The sequence below is a fragment of the Nycticebus coucang genome, chromosome 12, assembly GCF_027406575.1.
Source record: "Nycticebus coucang isolate mNycCou1 chromosome 12, mNycCou1.pri, whole genome shotgun sequence".
Taxonomy (NCBI): Eukaryota; Metazoa; Chordata; class Mammalia; order Primates; family Lorisidae; genus Nycticebus; species Nycticebus coucang.
In genome coordinates, this window is record NC_069791.1 from 19,091,905 (window position 1) to 19,112,510 (window position 20,606).

The 20,606-nt window shown below is 40.9% G+C and overlaps 1 protein-coding gene and 1 long non-coding RNA gene across 2 annotated transcripts in view; both read left to right on the forward strand.

Annotated features, from left to right (window-relative positions):
* Window positions 1–3,474: 3,474 nt before the first annotated feature.
* On the forward strand, window positions 3,475–4,815 carry LOC128562426 (uncharacterized). The gene is made up of 3 exons (XR_008373421.1): window positions 3,475–3,620; window positions 4,084–4,183; window positions 4,611–4,815. It is a non-coding gene; the product is annotated as an uncharacterized LOC128562426 (long non-coding RNA).
* Window positions 4,816–19,797: 14,982 nt separating this feature from the next.
* SLC38A4 (solute carrier family 38 member 4) overlaps window positions 19,798–20,606 on the forward strand; it is a 63,323-nt gene continuing 62,514 nt past the window's right edge. Inside the window, exon 1 of the mRNA XM_053555439.1 lies at window positions 19,798–19,927. The gene's annotated coding sequence lies outside the window, so the exon portion shown is untranslated. The remainder of the gene's footprint in view (window positions 19,928–20,606) is intronic.

Here is a 20,606-nt window from a genome sequence, read left to right on the forward strand (position 1 = left end):
AGCAGATGAGAAACTCACGTTGGAAGTTTTGAGCTTGTATCCTGCCAGTGTAGGATCCACTTTCAGGCCCCAGCTCCTCTGTCTCCCCTGCCCCAACTAATTTCCTGCCATTAACATGCAGGGAAGGCTTTTATGGCCCCAGGGGGAGGGGCAAAGGAAGGAGAAGGGAAGAGGAGGAGGAGGAGGAAGAGAAAGGTGGATACTGGAGCTGGTGTGGCCTCTGCTTCCTGCCCTGAGGCCCAAGGGCTGACTATTTCCTTCTCCCCAGAGGTGTTTCACCCATCCAGGCCATGACCCCCTTGGGAAGGGAAGCTTGGTCATTCTTAGAGACCACACTGCTAAGGCTGAGCAGGGAAGTCCCTCTCTGAACTTCTCCAAGAGGTTCACAGACAGCTGGAATGAAATGGGTGCCCAAACACAGGAGGAGAAATGGGGTGACTACTCCTGAAAAACTGGGGCCCCAAAGATGCCCCTTTTGGACAGGCTCAGAATAAATAGGGGGGCTGTGAAAGAGAGAAACCTGATCCTGGTGTTACTTTGATAAGAAAATATATATACAAAATGTAAATAACAAAATTATATTATATTGTGTTAGACTATGTTATGCCATAACATTTATCATATGAAATGATAACATATCATATTATCCTTGGTTAAATTTAAGTATATATGCAATAAATATTTATGAGTGAAAGTACTATTAAAAACATACCTTTTTAGGGCCGGGTGTGGTGGCTCACACCTATAATCCTAGCACTCTGGAAGGCCAAAGCAGGTGGATTGCCTGAGCTCACAGGCTCAACATCAGCCTAGGCCAGAGCAAGACCTCATCTCTAAAAATAGCTGAGCATTATGGCAGGTGCCTGTAGTCCCAGCAACTCAGGAGGCTGAGGCAAGAGAATTGCTTGAGCCCAAGAGTTTGAGGTTGCTGTGAGCTATCACGCCATGGCACTCTACCAAGGGCAACAAATAAAAATATAAATAATAAAAACATACCTTTTTAGGACACTAAAGTTCTATATAGTACCTTGCTTACAAACAGAGACAATGGATGAGTTTATCTTCTTGCATCATTTTGCATCTTAAAATTTTTATTTATTCTAATTTATATAAATTGCTGATAGAATATCAATTTTTACAAAGCATCTCCAGTATGGGATGATCTGAACTAAAGTTAATCTGTGTCCCTCTCTCAATTATATACTATACTTTCCATTCTTTTGTTTCACTTTGGTTATTAAAATGGGCAAAAGTAACAAATCAATTTTATTAGATGCTTTTCATAAGTGAAAACAGAATAGAATTTTTTCAACTACTCAGGGTACTTTCAGAAAATCTCACTGCAGAATGATTACAGCAGAGCTTAGGTATGTGACCTCCTTCCTCTGGTAATTAGCATGCCATGGCCATCTTCTCTTCCAGAGCCCTCCTGGCAATGAAAGTAGTGCCGTCAAGCACTGCCCTTTCCAGCCTTCCACCTTCCTTAGCTCATAGCTGCATGATACTTTCCACCTGCAGAACCAGTTTCAACCCAAACCAGAAGAATCTCATATTCAGGGACTCCACCTTGAATCACTTGTGCACCCAGAGTTAAGAGCAGGTTCCTGCATTGCCTCTCCTATCTAAATTCTTCTTGGGTAACCTGCCTTGGACTCCAGTTTCTTGGGAATTCCTGGCATCCTACCTTCATTTCCCAAGGCCATCTGGACTGAAATTCTCCCTGAATTTTCTATGTCAAGGTCTCTTCTTTTTACATGGACACTAGACTGCAAGCGTCTAAGAATACAAAATGTCTAATTTTTCCTGTGTCTCAGACATTACCAAACATGTCAATGTCCCAAAAAATTGTTAAGTAATAAACAGAAGCTTGTTGCTTACTCCTCACATCTTAATGTCAAACCTTTTCCTCTAAGCAAATGTAATATGAAGAAGTTTGAAAATGTGCAGACCCCAGGCTGCCACCTCTCATGAGGCAAGAGAAAGCTGAAGACACATTGGGTAGATGTCAAATGGACACACTTTTACTAAGGTCAGCTCTGTAAAGTGCAGTGCCTGGTAGGCTTCCGTGGTATAGATCTCTTTAGGGCTTGATCTGCGGGCACACAGAGAAAGTAGCTCTCTGTGGGTTTTTGTTTAGGTAGTGTTTAAAGGCTTGCTTGTCCTAAATCCCCAGCCTGCTGATATCTAAGTAAGAACAAGCCTCTGATAGAAGAAGAGGGCATTCCATTTTGATGGGGTGTCCAGAGGCCGAGACACTGCACCTGGGAACAAAGTAGAGTTTGCTTTCATATTAGGGTAGAATTATCTTTTTTGTCCTACAACAAATAGGAAACAAGACAATGCACAGGTATGCAGGGACTAGCGGAAAGAGAAGGACACTCAAAGGAGAAGGTGGGACGAAGCGCCAAAGTCAACTTCCCTCCAATTTACTCCTCTGTCTCTCACCAATCTAACGGGGGGTGTGCTCAGGTAAAAAGTGGGGGTCCTTCTGTGGTGGGATGATTTTAAACTGAGAGCAAGAGTGGCAGAATAATGGGTTGATGAGCAGAAGACTCAATGTGATGAGGAGGTTTGAGATTTATATTCAGATATCAAATGCCCTGGGCATCTTTGCAAGGTATGTGACCAGCTCATGCCTTTGAATAGGAATAGTTGAGTTTACCCAATGGGATTTTTCCTGGATGCTATAAATTGAACTGGTAGCATACAAACTGGTTGCATGGAAAAAAAACAAACAAACCAGAACTAGAACTTAGAATCGAGTTGTGACTTTGTCCTTTACCCATTAAATATTGCAGGATCTTGCAACATGTCTTTCCTAATGTACCATATGCTGCAATATGTCAATACAAGTTTCAGAACAAATGTTGGTCTGAGTGTCCATCTCAGTTTCCAATCGACATTCCCACTTTTTGTGTTTGTTTGTTTAAGATTTAAAGGAACCTCTCTCTGCATCCTGTACCCACCCTGCTCAGAATGGAGGTGCTCAGTGCCCGTGCATTTGGCCTCCTCCCTTTCTGAATTACTCAGAGGTTTTTTCTAGTTCACCATTTGGCTTATTATAAACTTCAGAACCTTTTTTCTCCCTGAACTCTTCGTGACAAATTGAATTAACAAATTCCTCCATGCCTCATCTTGTTCCTCAGTGGAACAGCCACTGACCACTAATGTGCCCCATAGTCCAGTGCCAGGTGGCTGACCGGAGGCGGGGCAGACAAAGACAAAACCACTGCACAGGGCTGGGGTGGGATTCCCTGTTATTTCTAGAGGACCAGGCTAACAGGAGCAGTCGTACTTTTCTAGCTACCTCTAGAAAAGTAATGTGTGTCTTTGCGAGGTGTGTTGATTCACTGGGCATTTCGTCACACAGACTAGCCGACCTGTGATGGGGAGACAGAACTGAAATGCGAGTCCCATATTTATTCTGTTTTAGAGACCAGAGTTCTCTGGCTCTGCAGAGAATGAGAACACCTGAGCAGGTCAGATGGTCCTCTTGCCCCCTGAGGCTATCATCCCACTGAGGTGACCGCATCCCCTGTCTCAGGAGCACCAGCACACAACCGCCTCACCTGCAGGCTTGGACTTCCCACAGCACATAAATATGCCGAGTTGCAACCAGCGTAAGAAACAAAGACCTTCTCACACTCATCTTTGAGTCATTCATTTCCTCATGGAAGTCTTTTTCCAGGCCCAGAGTCTCTTCCTTTTCCTATAGTTTTGTCATTTTATTCCTATATTTATTTACATCATATTTTGATAAAACATTTTCTCCTACCAAGCTATAAACTCCACAAGGACAGAGATTGTGTCTCTTTTTTGCTCACTATTCTGTCTCACATCTCTCATTAGGAGGTACCTGATAAACACTTGTCACATGAAAGGGTGAAGAAATGTGGGCAGCACTTATTTTTCTGAGGGAGGAGACGGGTCAGTAGACGTGAATAGGGGCTATCTATGGGCAGGGAGAGTCCGCAGTGGGAGAGACATCTCAAGAAAAGACAGTGTCCGGGGGTCTTTGAAAGGGTCTTTGTGTCCTCTGTAGCCAAATTAGCCAGAATTTCCATTCTTATTTTCCTGCCCCAGAATACCCTGCTGAGATGTGCTTGACTCTTCAGAACTCGGCGTGTGTACAGAATCCTGCATTTGTGGACTGTTGGAGGTTGACCACGAAAGACCATGAAGGGTGAGGCCTTCCACTTTCCTTAGAGTCTAGTCAGAATAGGGAGTGGAAGGGCATTGCCCCCTGAGTGGAGTAGAGGGTGGAATTCCCCTTGGTCAGCAGCAGTTACATAGGGGCACCCAGAAGATGATAGGAGTATGACTCAACTTCCCCAAGGTCACAGTCTCGCAGGGTTAGGAAGATCCCTCCCTTCTAGATTGAAGTAAGATAAGGCCTCTAGTAAAACGAGGGCACAATTTTAAAACACTAAATTCCAAAGTCATCTTTCCTGTAGTGTTTTAATATGCATGAGAATTCCATTCTCGTATTTGAGAAAATCATTACTCACCCAAACTTCTGAAAAGTAGAGAAGTACCAGTTGATTTCTCCATCTACCTACTCTGATTTATTTAGCAAAAATGTTTTGACAAAGTGCCTACCGAATTTTCAGTCTCAAGAGGACCCATGCAAACAGCTGACGTCTACAATGAGAAAGAGAAAACTGTGTTGCAACGTTGGAACGGCCAGATGCCCGGGGATGATGAGAGATGAGCACGTGATCCTGCTTTCTTTCACACCATCAATCTCTCACATTTGAAGACAAAAAATTAAATGTTTCCATGGAGCTTTGCGAGTTTTTGTTTTATTTTAGACTTAGGCTTGGGGAAAATTAGAAGATAGATTAAAAAGAGTTTCTTATTTCTCAACTTTTCAGAAGAAAAATAGTATGAAAACTGGGGTCTTATTGGGGCAAGCAAGGGATAAAAAGAAGTAACTACCCAGAGTCTGTGTAATTGCAAAATCATAAGACTACCCAGGATATAAGGATCAGTTAGTCTTTTCTTTTGTGCAAAGGATAAGGAAACAGGCCCAGGGCAGTAAAATGAATTTTTGGGAGGTAATTAGAAGAATTTTTCTAACAAATGATGTGACTATAATTGTCATTTCATGTTCTAAGTGCCTTACACATGTTAATTCATTTTAATCCTTTTGACGACTCTATGAATAGGTATAATTATTATCCACAAATGACAAAATAGGAAACAGAAGAACAGAGAAATTAATAAATTGCCTAATTATTATATAACTAGTAACCAGTAATTAGCTAGTAAGTGCCAGAACTCGGATTCAAATCCAGGGAATCTGGCTCCAGAAACCATGTGTTTAACCTCACATTTTACCTCTTCCATGTTTAGAAAACATAGACCCAGTCAGACAAATAAGTTCACGAACTCATCCTAGAAAAAGAGCTATATACCTCATTGCTGAATATCATTACAGTCACCTTCAAAGTACTCCATACAGACCATACTCCCCTTGGGAAGCTATGCAGTGACCTAGTCCACCCTTCAAAGTAATTTTAGACCATAGAGCTGTTGTTGTAGGGCCTACAGCAGCAATAATGAACACCACTCAGCAAAACACCACCACATGTTGACACAAACAGAGCTGTGAGACACTGATATACCAAGGTTATGAAATTTCTCAAGTTGTTTATAGCATGCTTGATGGCAAGTTCCCGAACTTAATCGTGAGACCTCCATACAATGACAGCTGTGATGGTCATTCCAGAAAAAGGGTTCCAAAATTGCTTTGAAGAGTAAACTAGGTGCTGGTGTTGGTGCATAGTTTCCCAAGGGAAGTACTTGGAAGGTGACCATAGTAATATTCTGCAATAAGGTATGTAGCACTTTTTCTAGGATGAGTCGTGAATTTAATTGTCTGACCTCATATATATATGTATATGTGTGTGTGTGTTTATTATGTCAATTCTCATTAAATGTCTAATTTTTGTTGAGTCCTTTTATTTTATTTTTTCCAGTTAAGAAAAATACAAACTTACAGCTTGGTGAATGAATCTCTCTCAAAGGAATGTCATGAAGGGTAAAACTTGCTTTCAGAGTGATTTGATGTCTCTGAAAGCTGCCATGCTATTGGGTTACCTGGCAATATCAAATCAATGTCCATCTCTGTTCAAACACTAGTTGTGCGAAGTGTGCCAGAGTGGCTGATAGTTTGGGAGACTCCATCACGGAGTGTCTCTTTAAGCACCAAAATTATAACTGGGCATCTAATCACATGCCTCTAAACTTTAGAGGAGAAAAAACATAGACAATACAAAAATCATTAGGGATAGATCACAGTAATTAACAAATAACTCAGGCATAGATAATGCTGGTTACAAGGTGTAAGTCAGTAAAATTTTCTTCATTGTTTATTCCCCCAGTCAACAAATATCTACTGAGTACCTACATACTCGATGTTTTGGCCAATGCCAGGAACACAGGTAGGAATAATACAAAGACTGGTTGCTAAGAGGCTCACAGTCTGGGGGGAGGTAAAATTCCAGAGCCCAGATGAGGGCTTGTCTAATTACCCAGGAGAATGAGGAGAGCTTTGCAATCACTGTGCCTGCATCCTCGTTCTCGCTCTGCCTCCAGCAGACCATTTAACTTGCTCAGCCTCTGCTTACTCATCTGGAAAGAAAGATAAAACAGCCGCTCACAGGATGGTTCTGAGTCCTAAATCACATGCCCAAACATGATAGTTGATAGTTCTATTTTCCCTCATCACCCCGTGCCTTTAACTTACTAAGAAAAAGATCAAAGGTGAGGGAGTTAGGAAAGTTTCATTCACTGAAGTGGTAACATGAGACTTGGGTCTTGAAAGATGAGTAAAAGGTGAAATTGACACCAAGAGCTGGGCGCAAGCATTTCCAGGAAGAGGGGACAGTGTGTTCAAATTCACAGTGAGTGGTTTAGAATAAGGGCTGGAGAGAGGGGTTGATTGGTGCTCTGAGTGTCATGCTGGAAAGGAAGGTAGATGCCCTGATGGGTCTCACTGATCAGCTCTTTGTAGTGTCATCTCCAGACAAGCAAGATGAACGCTGACCTCCCTGGGGCTGGGTGTCTGGCACAGACCTCGGATACACATTTTCCTCTCTGAACTGTGTCCAGGTGCTGAGTGGTCTGGTCTCTGTTGTCCCTTTTTGCCTTCTGGATGGAACCTCACTGTCTGGGCCCTGAAATCCCAATTTTGGACATGACAGTTGGATCTTCCAAGTTCCCAGGTCTAAATAATAATAATAAAAAAAAAATCCCAGATCTAGTTTTATATTTTTGTTTTCAGATCCAGTATCTAGTTGTTTTCATTATGAGGGAGACTGAGATGGTAAGGGGTCTATTCAATTGTCTTTTTCCTACTGCAGTAACAAATAGTAGCCCGTTTAGACAACATAACAGTAAAGAAACTCAACCATAAACATAATTCACAGTATTACTCAATTCTTCACATAAATCAAATTCAAATTCATATAAAAGAAAATCATTATACTGCCATTAGTAGGTTTGGAGAGGTTCATGTAATTACAAAAGGCAAAAGAAAATTCCTTCATAGGAATTATCATATCTTCTGGCCAAACACGCCACTTGGGGTGCTCCATTGTAGACAGAAAAGCAATAACGATTCTGAGTGAAGACTATACTCAAAAAAGAAGAGAGGTGAAGTATAGAAGGGAGAACATTGAAATTGTAGTCAGAAATCCTGGTTAGTGCTTCAGTTTTATTTATTGGCTCTGTATCTATGGAAAAAAATCACTTAACCTCTCTGAACCTCATTTCCCTATCCTTTTGAATGGGGAAAATAATACCTACATAACAGGCTTGTTTTAGTATAAAGTGGTATAATACATGTGAAGGTGCTTTGTAATTTAAAACTACTAATCATGATAATTATTAATTGAAATGTTAAAACTCAACTGTTAAAGAAAATATCATTTATGCAAAAGCCTACTAAAATTACTGCTCTCAAACTTCACAATGATAATCCATAAACCAAAGAACTTCATAGCACTGTCATATTGTGTTTAAGTGAAAACTGTGCTCTATTTCCTGCCTAAGGCATTCATTTATGTTAAAATCTATTAATGGCTATTCTCTGGATCACTAGACTTGAGAGATACTCCTTCAAAAATGGTTTGTAGTCAAAGAGAAATATTGCAAGCTCCATACCAAGAGAGTCACAAAGCTTTTGACTGATCAAAATCTCTGAGGACAAAAGACCCCAGATAGTCAAAGTAACCCTGGGAAAAAATTAAAAATTAAAAAGCTAGAGGCATCATGCTAGCTGACTTTAAACTATACTACAAAGGCAGAGTTAACAAATCAGCATAGTATTTGCATTAAAACAGATGCATAGATCAGTGGAACAGAACAGAGAACTCAAAAATAAATCTATGCATTTAGCTCAACTCTTTTTTTGACAAAGGCACCAAGAGGAATTCTATGCAAAAGAATGAGACTACACTCTTATTTCTTGCAACATATAAAAATCAAATCAAAATGGATTAAAGACTTAGATCTAAGATCTGAAACTATGAAATTACTAGAAGAAAACATTGGGAAAACACTCCAGGACATTGGCCTGGACAAAGAGTTTTTGTTAGACCTCAAAAGCTCAGGCAACCAAAACAAAAATAGACAAATCTAATTACATGAAGCTAAAAAGCTTTTGTATAATAAAGGATGTGATCAACAAAGTGAAGAAACAACACACAGAATGGGAAAATATATTTTCAAACTATCCATCTGACAAGTCATTAATAATGAGCGCACACAAGGAGCTCAAACGATCCAATAGCAAAAATAATCCAATTAAAAATGGGCAAAAGATACAGATTATTTCTCAAAAGAGGACATATACTTTTTCTTCCATTCCTGAGATACTTTGCTAAGAAGAATATGTTCCAGCTCCATCCATGTAAATGTGAAAGAGGTAAAGTCTCCATCTTTCTTTAAGGCTGCATAATATTCCATGGTATACATGTACCACAATTTGCTAGTCCATTCATGGGTCGATGGGCACTTGGGCTTCTTCCATGACTTAGAAGTATCCAATGTACTCAGCCCTACTATGAAGCTAATTTATAGCTTTCACATGAAGGCTATAACCCAATTATAGCACAAGAATATGGGGAAAGGGCCAAGGGAGAGGAAGGGAGCGCGGAGGTTAGGGTGGAGGGAAGGTAATAGGTGGGGCCACACCTATGATGCATCTTAAAATGGGTACAGGCAAAACTTACTAAATGCAGAATACAAATGTCTACATACAATAACTAAGAAAATGCCATGAAGGCTACGTTGAACAGTTTGATGAGATTATTTCAGATTGTATATGAAACCAGCACATTGTACCCCTTGATTGCACTAATGTGCAAGCTATGATTTAGCAATAAAAAAAATAAAAAGAGGACATATAAATGGCTAAAAGATACATCAAAAATTGCTCAGCATCACTAATCATCAGAGAAATACAAATCAAAACCACAATGAGATATCATCTTGCCTCAGTAAAATGGCTTTTATTGAGAAAGACAGGAAGTAGTAGATGCTAGACAGGATGTGAAGAAAAGGGAAGCCTAATACACAGTTGATAGGAATATGAACTAGTATAGTCACTACAGAGAATAGATGGGAGGTTCTTAAAAAAACTAAAAATAGAGCTATATATTATCCAGGAATTCTATTACTGGGTATATATTCAAAAGAGAGGAAATCAATATATTGAAGAGTTATCTGCACTCCCATGTTTATTGAAGCACTATTTACAATAACTAAAACATGGAATCAGTTTAAGTGCCCATCAATGGATACACTGGTAAAGAAAATGTGGTATATTTACACAATGAATATTATTCAGCCATAAAGAAAAATGAAATTCTCTCGTTTGCAGCAATATGAATGAATTTGGAGGTCATTATGTTAAGTAAAAAAGGCAAGCACAAAAAGACAAATATTACACGTGCTCACTTATACTGGGGAGCTGAAAAGTGGATTTAATGAAGACAGAGAGTAGATTGGTGATTACCAGAAGCCAGGAAGGGTAGGGAAGAGAGGATGAAGAGAAATTGATTATTTGGTACAATAATACAGTTTGAGAGGAGAAATAAGACCTGGTATGATGGATTAGTAGGGTGACTATAGTTTATAATTATCTATTATATATTTCCAAATACCTAAAAAAAGAATGTGTCTGGCCTAAAGAAAAGGTAAATATGTAAAGTGATCACCTCAACAAGCTAGGCATAGAAAGAATATGCATCAAAATGATAACAGTAATATATAACAAACCCACAGCCAACATCACTGAATGAGGAAAAGATGAAAGCATTCCCCTTAAGAAACAGAGCAAGACAAGGATGCCCACTGTCACCACATCTATTCAATGTAGTTCGAGCCAGAGCAATCAGGCTAGAGAGAGAAATAAAGGGCACTCAAATTGGAAAAGAGGTCCAACTATCTCTGTCTATGATGATATTTTTAACATTTTATGTCAAGAAAACCCTAAGATTTGAAAAATGAATTCAGTGAAGTCTTAGGTTATCCACCCATGCAAATCAGGAGCACTGCTACTCATATACACCAATAATGACCAAGCTGAGAATCAAATCAATAACTCAACCCCATCTATAATAGCTGCATAAAAATAATAAAATACCTAGACATATACCTGACCAAGGAAGTGAAAGAGGTCTACAAAGAGAACTACAAAACACTGATGAAAGAACTTGTAGATGACACAAATGGGAAAACATTTCATCCTCATGGTTTAGAAGCCATGTCAAATGACACCTGTAACATTTTACAGGATAGTTCACAACTGCAAAGATAAGGAATCATCCTAAATGCCCACCATCTGAGAGTTGATAAAGAAAGTAAGGTATATATACACTATGGAATACTACTCAGCCATAAAGAAGAATGAAATAATGTCTTTTTCAGCCATTTGAATGGAAGTGGAGGCCATTGCCTAAAGTGAAGCAATGCAGGAATAGAGAAATATGTTCTCACTTATAAGTGGGAGCTAAACGACAGGTACACAGGGGCACATAGAGTGGTACAATGGATTCAGAAGGGGAGAAAGAAAGAAACATTACCTGTCATGTACAATGTATGCTATTCAGGGACAGGTATACTAAAAACCTAGAAATCACGAGGATTCAAGTCATGCATGTAACAAAAACTCACTTGTGCTTCTTAATAAAAAGAAAATTAAGTTGATAAATATCCCCCTTATGCGGCTATAATCTTTCTAAATTATATTAATATATTAAATTATCATATGAGCCCCCAAAAATGTATGTTTATTAAAAAAATAAAGCTCCACAGGTATCATAGAATAACTTTAACAGAATTTTGAAAACTTAATGGTCCATAGAACTCTGTTTTTAAGTATTAGCTTTAGATTTAAAGAATATATTTGGGGGATTTTAAAATATTGATTCTTCTTAAAACAAAAGCAGCCACAACAAAATCAGTAACATCTCCTAGGACTGATATGTTAATACAATTTTATTTTTTGATTGTTGTAGAGATGGACCCTTGTTATGTTGCCCAGGGTGGAGTGCAGTGCCTATTCACTAGTGTAGTCATAGTTCACTATAGCTTTGAACTTCTGGCTTCAAGGGATCCTCACATCTCAGCCTCCCAAGTAGCTGGTGCATGCCAATGCATCAAGCTGTTACTAAAATTTTAGAGTAGAGAGGTCCAATTGATTCTGCTTTGTTAGAATGGTGAGTAAATTCTAACTGCTCTGTGAGATTTTCTCCCAATCACTAGGTAAATTTGTAGTACTATCTGAAAATGACTTAGGCGTGGAAAACAATATTTCAAAAAATATTCCTCATTTTTCAGATAGAGAAACAGCCACTGAGAATGACTTGGTCAAGTTCCATAGCTAGTAGGTGGTGACTCTGGCTTCTCCAGAGCCAGTAAATGAAGTGATGAGAAATTACAATATGTTTCACGATGTGGCCCTGCAGGGATATTCATGCCATTGGTCAGAAATGTTTCCCATCCTTTCCAACTCTAGTTTAAAAAAAGCCCTTGAGGATTATTGGGTAGATTCAACGTGGCCATTAATGGTTCAAGCTTTTGATTGTAACACAGAAGATAAAGGGTTGTCAATTGTTTCATTCCACCCTGACATTGCTTTGAGATTTTCTAAAACTCTACTGATGTGCCATAACCACAAAAGATGACAAATTTGAAATTTGCTTATTACTTCATTGCTTTATAGGTGAGTACAAGACTCATTTTGCCTTCACCCATAAACTGATTAATATTACTATTATATATAATCTGTAAAATTAGGCTACGAACTACTGCTTTTTATCTCTTCTGTATTACCTAAGATCTTGATGCCAAGAACTGATTAAATAACTAATTTAAAAATTGAGCAGTTGTGAAATAAACCAGCTTCTGTCTTAGAATTGTTTGATCTCATCTTCATCTGTGTTTTCTCTGGAATGTCTTTTTGTTTTATATACCTGGGTCTTGCTATTACTAAATCTTAGGTTAGGCAAAGAGAAATACCTAACTACTACGCTATCTACCTTGATCTTTCACTAAGCCTCTCCCAATGCTATCAACTTTGACATTTTATTAGGTTTATAAAAGATGCTTATGTTTATTAAATAGGAATCAATAGAGAAGTGTGATAGGGTAAAGAGAATCTAGTTTCAAAAAGCCTACAGGGACTTCCAAATTATTCTGTCAGAGTCTAACTCCACAAATTGTACACTTCTTGTTATGATAAACTAAAACGTATACTGCACTTTTGGCTTAGGGTGAGAGAGATAATAAATTTTCATAAAACTTTGTATATACATTTTTTCATGTTTCAGAATGGCAGTTCCATTTACTGTGAATGACAGATTTTTTATTTATACCCTTTCCCCGGAATTTTTTTTAATGTAATGTTGAGGTTTGCCATCCCCAAACCTGGAGGAAATTTAATGAGTCGCTTACCCTGAGGACCCTTACAGACTTCCAAATTAAGATCAACATTCCTGCTTATAGGACAGATCCAATAACTTAAACCTTGAGTAATGAAGAAACCTGTCAAGAAATAAACTCCCACCAAGATCTTCTCCGTTCTCTGGGACCCGGGAGAAGCCGGAGTGGGGACTCCGCTCCCAGGCTTCTCTCCCAGGGGACAGCTGGACATCTGGCCCCACCTGGGAGGATGCTTTCGTTTACATCTCAGGTTGCTGCCCGACGATTGGTGGCTGGACTGGAAGGGAGGGTCCGCAGGAAACGCGACACTGGGGATGCTGCCCCTGTCACATGATGGAAATTTCCACCCTTTAGAAAGGCAAAAAGAAAAGAAAGAAGGGTCCCTTCATCCACCCTTTTCCAATACTTCCGCTGAATCCCAAACCGGAGAGGGTAGCAACAGGCGGGTGAGTGAATTTTTTAATAGTTTCTGTTAGAGACTTGTCAATGTGCAAACTCGTGGTTAAATCCCAGCCTGGATCAGTGTTTGTGTGTTTGCACAGAGGACACGCACACGTGTGCAGTTCGTTCTAAGGCTTAGGTTAGGCAGGATGGCTCTTTATAACAGGCTTATAGTAATTTAATTATTTTACAGAAAAATACCACTTTGGGTAGGTTATTACAGGCTAAAGACCAGACTGACTAGAAATAAAGAGGGGCACACGGAGGAAAAAGAACCTAGTAGGGTGGGCGCGTGTGTGACTCCCTTTTCAAGGAAAGGCAGTTGTGACAAGGCAGCTTATTCCCAGGGAAGCTGGGGCATAGGGTACCTCTTCACCCCGCCCCGGGATTCGCTTGGCGCTTGGATTTCGAATTGGTGGCTTCGGGACCCCCTTCCACCGACTTGCTTCTCTGGGACCCGACTCTGCCGGAGAGCGGGTTTCGAGACCGCTCCGGATCTTGCTGGCAAGGTGTTACCGGAGACTCTAGACCGATGCCCACGTCCTTAGGGCGGGGACGCTGGGTGCGTAAAATAGACCCGTCTTCTCTGACAGCTGGGAGGAGGCCAGCGTGGTGCCCTGGGTGCGGGACTCCAGCTTGGGGCGTCCCCAAGGAGTCCCTATCAGTGGGGAAGAGGGGAGGGCAGTGTTGGTGGGAGGGGGGGGGCTTGTCTCTGGGTAGGAGGGTGTCCCTAAAAGTGAGCCTGCGGTTCCGAGGGTCGCCACGTGTTCAGATTGGGGAGCCTGCTGAGCACTGGGGCGAATCCAGGGAGCTGCAGAACGCTGAGCGGAAAAGGAGTGGTGTCCAGGGAAGGAAGAAGGGAGAAGCCGGGGTTGGAGAGAGAGAGGGCGAGATTTAACAAGACGCTAGACCTGAGGAAGTGGGGCGGGAGGAAAACTGGAGAAAGGGGGTAAAATTGAACGGAGGAGAGGAGGGGGAGCAAGGCAGCCTGGCCTCACGATGCTCCGGGGAGGATGAGCCGGGAGCGCCTCCGAGTTCGGCGAGGTGCTAGCGGAGCGCGCGGACAGACCGACGACCCGCTGTGGTGGCGCTGGGGTGGCGCGCGGACACCGGCTCTTAAACCAGCAGTGGCACCGGTGGGCGCTGTGCCCAGGCCAGCAAGTGGGATGAGAGGTTGTAGGGAGCCGACGAATCCCCGAGCTCATTTTAGTGACCCAGCCAGGAGAGGTGCGGAGAGCGCCCCTTCTGTGCATGCGGAGATGGGGGAGGTGCTCACCCGGCTGCTGACTTTGTTGGAGCGAGAGGGGCGAACTAAGCTGGAAGCCCAGGCAAAGCGTACATGGTCCACGGCTGTTCCAGAGCGTGTGCGGGAAGTGCGGGGGTCAGTGACGGGAAGACTTGTGAGACAGACAGGGCTAGGGCCCTCGAGATCCCCGAGCCGGCCTCCTCTGAGTCTTTAGAACCCGGCCAGGTTTCGTGGGGTGGGGAGGTGGGGAGGACAGGTTAGTGCTTATGTCTATTTCTCAAGCAAAAGGTGCATCGCTACCTGTCTAATGGGGGATCCGCGTACTCTACTCCTCACGCCCCAACCCCGGAAGCCGAGGGCCCTGGGTGCTTGTTGTTCCCTGCGGAGGGAGCGCTGTTTCTCACCTGCAGGCAAGAGGGCAGTGGCCAGGACTTTAGGATGGCTGGCCTGTTTCCCGATTTCCAGTTTTCTCAAGCCCTCCTTATTTGCTTCTGGGCAGCGCTGACATAATCATTAGGATCCAATTGTCTGATGTTTTAAAGAGACCATCCTACACCTAGATTACAGTTTCCAGGGCCTGGTACGGGGTGTGGTGGGAAAATCATTCCGGGTTATATTTTTGTTGTTCCCCCGGCAAACAAGTTTTTAAAAAGTCGCTGGAATTGGTAGGCTCTTTGCTCACGCGACACAAGCAGTGCCTGTGTGTGACAGCCTCTCCAAACGGACAACTGAGTCTGGAGAAGAAAATCCATGTTTGGGGCAGAAGTCTGTAAAATTAGAGACGCTGAATATCTGATTTTCTCAAATTCCTGAATACAAAATACATTCAGAGACAAGGAGCTTGTATCCGGCTGATTTTATCCCTAAAGAAAAAAAAGCTGAAAGACTGGTATAAGGGGATAAATAACTCTCTTTTGAGGCCGCTAGCATAGCAGGTGAGCTAGAGGCTGGTCTCTTCTAGATTCATAATAATAATGGCTCACATATACATACATATAACAACTACTATATTCCTTATAGGTTACTGAGTGCTTTTTAATGTTAATATTTGACCTTCAGAACAGTCTTATGAGATAGATTCCATTATACCCACTTCATAGCTCATAAAATGGAGATACACAGTGTGGGGAACATAGAGCATGTTGTAAGTTACACTGAGGCTCTAATTGTTTTTTAATGTAAATGAGCAATTCTCTTTCACTTTGTACTTTAGCATGAGCAGAGCTGGACAGGTGACTTCTAGACACCAAAATCTCACTTCTTGTTCTGTTAATAACAATATTGTCCTAAGAGAGCTAGAGACAAGATCATGCAGCTAAAAGCTCTGAATCTTTGCACCCCTGGGGCTGAATTTTTCACAGGAGTGACATTTAAGAAATGCACAGTACACCTATGTTTGATGTCAGTTTATCAGTACAAATGTGTGCTTAGGACAATCACAATACACATAACAGCTCGTGGACTTTTGTGTTTAACATTTTTCTTCTTATATGGTATTGTCTTTGTTTATTTCTATAGTGTTCGCAAGCATCTATTTATCTATTCCTTTTGTTCTTTTTTCTTTTGCCTTATCCTATTTTAGAAAATTTAAATCTCTCTCTTCTTTTTTTTACATATCCCAAGCAAAGAATTCCATAAAAATCAGAAGATTAGAGGGTTTAACGCCAATTTACATATTTCTGATATAAATCAAAATAGTATCTAACAATGTGCTTCCATGTATCACTGGAAATTATCTTGATGGCTACTACTATCTTCATGATATCCTGTGGGAAGAATCCAGGTAGGAGAAGGGGAGAGCCAAAGGAAAGCAGAGGTGGCTGCGCCTAGAGCCAGACCTTGGGCTCTGCCCTTTACCAGTGTGAACCTCATTTAATTTTCATACACATTCTAGGCTGGAGGTTTTGTGGAGTCTGTTTTCAGACAGAAAATTGAAGCTCAGAGGGGTTAAGGAAAGAGCCAAGAGTCACACAGCTTGCAAACAACAGTGCCAGCATTAGAATCAAGTTCATTCCATGACAAAAGTCCTGCTTGTTCCAATAAAGACAACAGAAAACACAAATGAAGGGAGAACAAACACTTCAGGGAAGAAGGGTTAACACTGTTACACAGCACAATAGGATGCAGGAGACAGAGAAGTGGAAAAACAGAGTCATATTCATGTGACTACTAATCTTTCTCTCTTCTTCCTTCCACTATTTATGTAATGACCTAATTCCACTCATTCATTCCACGAATAATGACTGAGTATCTTAATCTTCCAGAAACCATATGAGGGAGTTTCTTTTATCTCTGTCTGGCTAACGCCCAGCGCAGTGCTGGTAAATACTAGGTGCACAAGAAATGCTTCTGAACAGTGAATTAGTCTGGTGGAAGAACGAATAAAAAAGCAAACGTTTGCACTACATAGTGATGCAGACCAGGGAAAAATCAGAGTGGAATACTCCACCACAGAACCCAGCTCAGGAGAGAGGGTCAGTGAACATTTCAAGACCAAGTGGTGCCTGAACTAGGTTTTGAAGCAGAAATAGAAGTCAAAGAATTGGAGAGGAAAGGACTCTCAGTGGAGAGACCAGCCTGAACTGTGAAAGGAGAAGGTAGGAATTTAAGAGTTCAGGGCTCTTACTTCGAGGAGAATCCAAGGGAGGAGACTGGGGAGGGAGGTGTGGTCAGCGAGGTCCTTGCATATTCTCTCTGCAAGTGTCCCTTCGCTCTGCCCCTCCCTTGAATTTTGGATGTGATCTGGGCTAACAGAGAACACAGTGACTGAATACAGGAAGTGGTGATACATTGTTACTTTATCATTTTAGTGTGGCTCCATCATAGGGAGCACATAGCTTTTTTTTTTTAACTGATTATAATGTTAAGGTTTAAAACCAGTGCTCAAATGGAACATTTAGACTTTGATGTCTCCTGTATAGGAAAACCAAATTATTTTTCTGGCTCTTGAGGGTGTATCCTGTTTTAGCATAGATATAATCAACATAGTCACACACACACACATCACACACAAATTCCAAATAAATATTCTGTCTTTTTCTGGAAGGAGAGCTTCTTCCCTGATTTTAGTTTTCAGTACTTTTATTTTTCATTTTACTATGTTACAGAAGTCTCAGGAAGTAAAAATGTATTTTTTTTAAGAAAAGAAAAGCAAGATGAAGAGCTGAATGACAATAACAAAAGCCATCTTTTTATCTTCATCGTAGCTGTTTATACTAGTTATGATTCTGGCTTTTCATAATAGACTTTGAAGAGGTAATTCCCAATTTCTCTTTGTCTTTTAGGGATCTTTTATGCCAACTTTTCATTCCAAGTTCAGACGTCTGCATATCTCTTCACGCTATCCAAACTTTGTAAAATATCATTGGTCATAATATTACTGGGAAGGGCATTCAAAGGACAAATGAAATCAATAAACAATCCAAAATCTAATTTCAGTAACTAGATTAAATCCTCTGTATTTCAGCATTAAATTCTCAGGCAAGTTTCTCAACATTTCTGAGCTTCAATTTCATCATCTATAATCAGGATCTTAACAGCATCTTCATGGAATTGTTAATGAGGATTAAATGAGTTATTACACGTAAAATGCTTAGATCAATCCCTGATGCCTAATAAGCACTTAATATGTGATAGCTATTATTATTAATGTTATTACTTCCACCACCAAAGTATTATTTGAAATGTTAACAACTGTGCATACTAAATGTTTTTTGGTAGTGTGCTTTCCTTTAACTGTCATAAACGCAATAAAGGAAACGAGAGGGGAAATGAAAAAAAGACTAAATAATGTCACCCAGGACAGTCCAGCCAAGGGAATGAAGTCATTACCTGTATGATATGGTTAAAATGTTCCCTGACTTCTCATTGGCTATTTTCCCCTGTTGTTCCTCATAAATCTACAGAGTGTTCCAAAGGTCACATATAAAGTTGCCAAACGTAGAGAAAATAGGAAAATGTAGGTAAATGTATGTTGATTTACAAAATATTTATTACAAGTTTTACAAAATATTTATAAAATAATCTCTACATGTTGGCCACTTCTTTGTAAAGCTTTGTAATGAATGCAGTATATATTTGTCATTAAATGAACATCATCTCAATCCCCTTTGTTAATTTAATTTTTGTCACTCTGGTGCCTCACACAGTGCCTGGCATTAAAAGATGTTGGTACATGTTTGTTGATTGAATGAATGAAGGATAACCTGCTTCTTTCTCTATTTTTAACAGTTTTCGTCAAATAAACCCTTTCTCTTTAAACTGTTAAAGGTCTTTGCAAAGTGAATTTGTGCGTTATTGATAGTCAATTTAAACATTTTTAAACTGTTTATTTAATGTGCATTACCACATATGATTAATGAGGTAATCGAGGGTGTGAACCCGAATCCCAGTGCCATCATAGAGCTGACACTCCTGGGTTCAGATCTTCGACTTTCTACCAGAGTGATCGATTTGAACCAGTTAATTGTCAACCTGATGGCCTCAGTCTTCATCTGTAAAATGGGGAGAAATAATAGTTCCCACCGCACAGGAATTTTATGAGGATTAAATGAGTTAATATTTGTACAACATTTAAAATCATACCTGGCACTTTGTAAGCACTAGAGTTACTGGTTAAACGGTAGAAAGGAACCTTCATTTTTCTATTAGGTAAAATTATAGGACCTACCTTACAGAATTATGGTGATGATATTGTAGGGCACACAATAAATGCTTAAAATGTTAGTTATATGGATATTGCTGCAATCTTTACTTCTGTAATCTGCTATGAGGATTTGCTGCACTGACTTAGCCTTCTCATTTTTTGGTCCATTGAAAAAGTCTTACTGATTCCACTTTACCTTTCACTGGTAACTCTTTCAACGAGTCCCATGTTTGTCCTGTCATTTTGCCTTGCGTCACTCGCTCCTTTTACACTGTATACTCCTCAGGGCAGGGACTTTGTTCTTTGTTTTGGCATAATTTAATAATACTGGGTACACTAGGGTGCTGTAAAATGTTAAAGAAGAAAAAGGAAAAAGATGTAATTGATCAAGAAGCCACTGGCTGACGGCCGCTCGGGTCACTGCCGCGTTTGCAGCGCTGGTGCTCGGTGCGGGCCGCGGGTAGCATCGAGGGGCGTGGCTGGCGCTCCCGGGTCGCGCGCGCGTTCGGCCCGGGCCCCTGGGGGTGCGCGGCGCTCGGGGAGCCTGAGCCGGCTGGTGGCGCGCGGAGAGCCGCGGGAGGCTGCTGCCTCGGACGCGCACTAGCGCAGGATTGCTGGCTGCTTTCGGCGCGGTTAACTTGGTAAGAGAGACCCGGCAAGTGAGTGAGATGAACTCGGAAGGGGAAAGGAAAAAGAAATGCAGCAAAGAACTGAAAAAGGAGGGCAGGGGGAGGAAAGGCTTCTGTAAGGAGGAAGGCTGGCCCTCGCTCTTGCCAGATGGTGCTGCACAGGCTGTGGTCTTGTTTCTGGAATTTTTCCAAGTGGGAGGAATGCGTTACGCGGATGTAGGATATGCTTCCAAAATGCACCACCAAATTGATCTTTATTGTCAAAGTGATCTAACCGAAAGAATTGGTGTTTTCGACTTTGCTTTGCGAAAGCCTGAAAAGCAGGAGAAAATGGAGCGATTTTACTACAGTTCTGAGAATACAGTCGTTGCTATCTTATCCCTCGTGTCTTGGGAAGCAATTCTTCAGTAACAGCATAATTTTTAAAAAAAAAACACCTGACACCCTTTTGGGCATATTTAATTATTCCTTCTGTATGTAGGAGTCCATTCTGAATGGTTGACATATACATTTAAACTTTTTATTTTAAAATAATGATAGATTCATAGGAAGTTGCGAAGGCCGCACAGAGAGGCCACATACGCCTTTTACGTCGCTTCATCCCGTGGTTACATCTGACATACTTTTAGGACAACATCAAAACCAGAAGACTGACTTTGATATAGTGTGGGCATGGTTTCTATGTCATTGT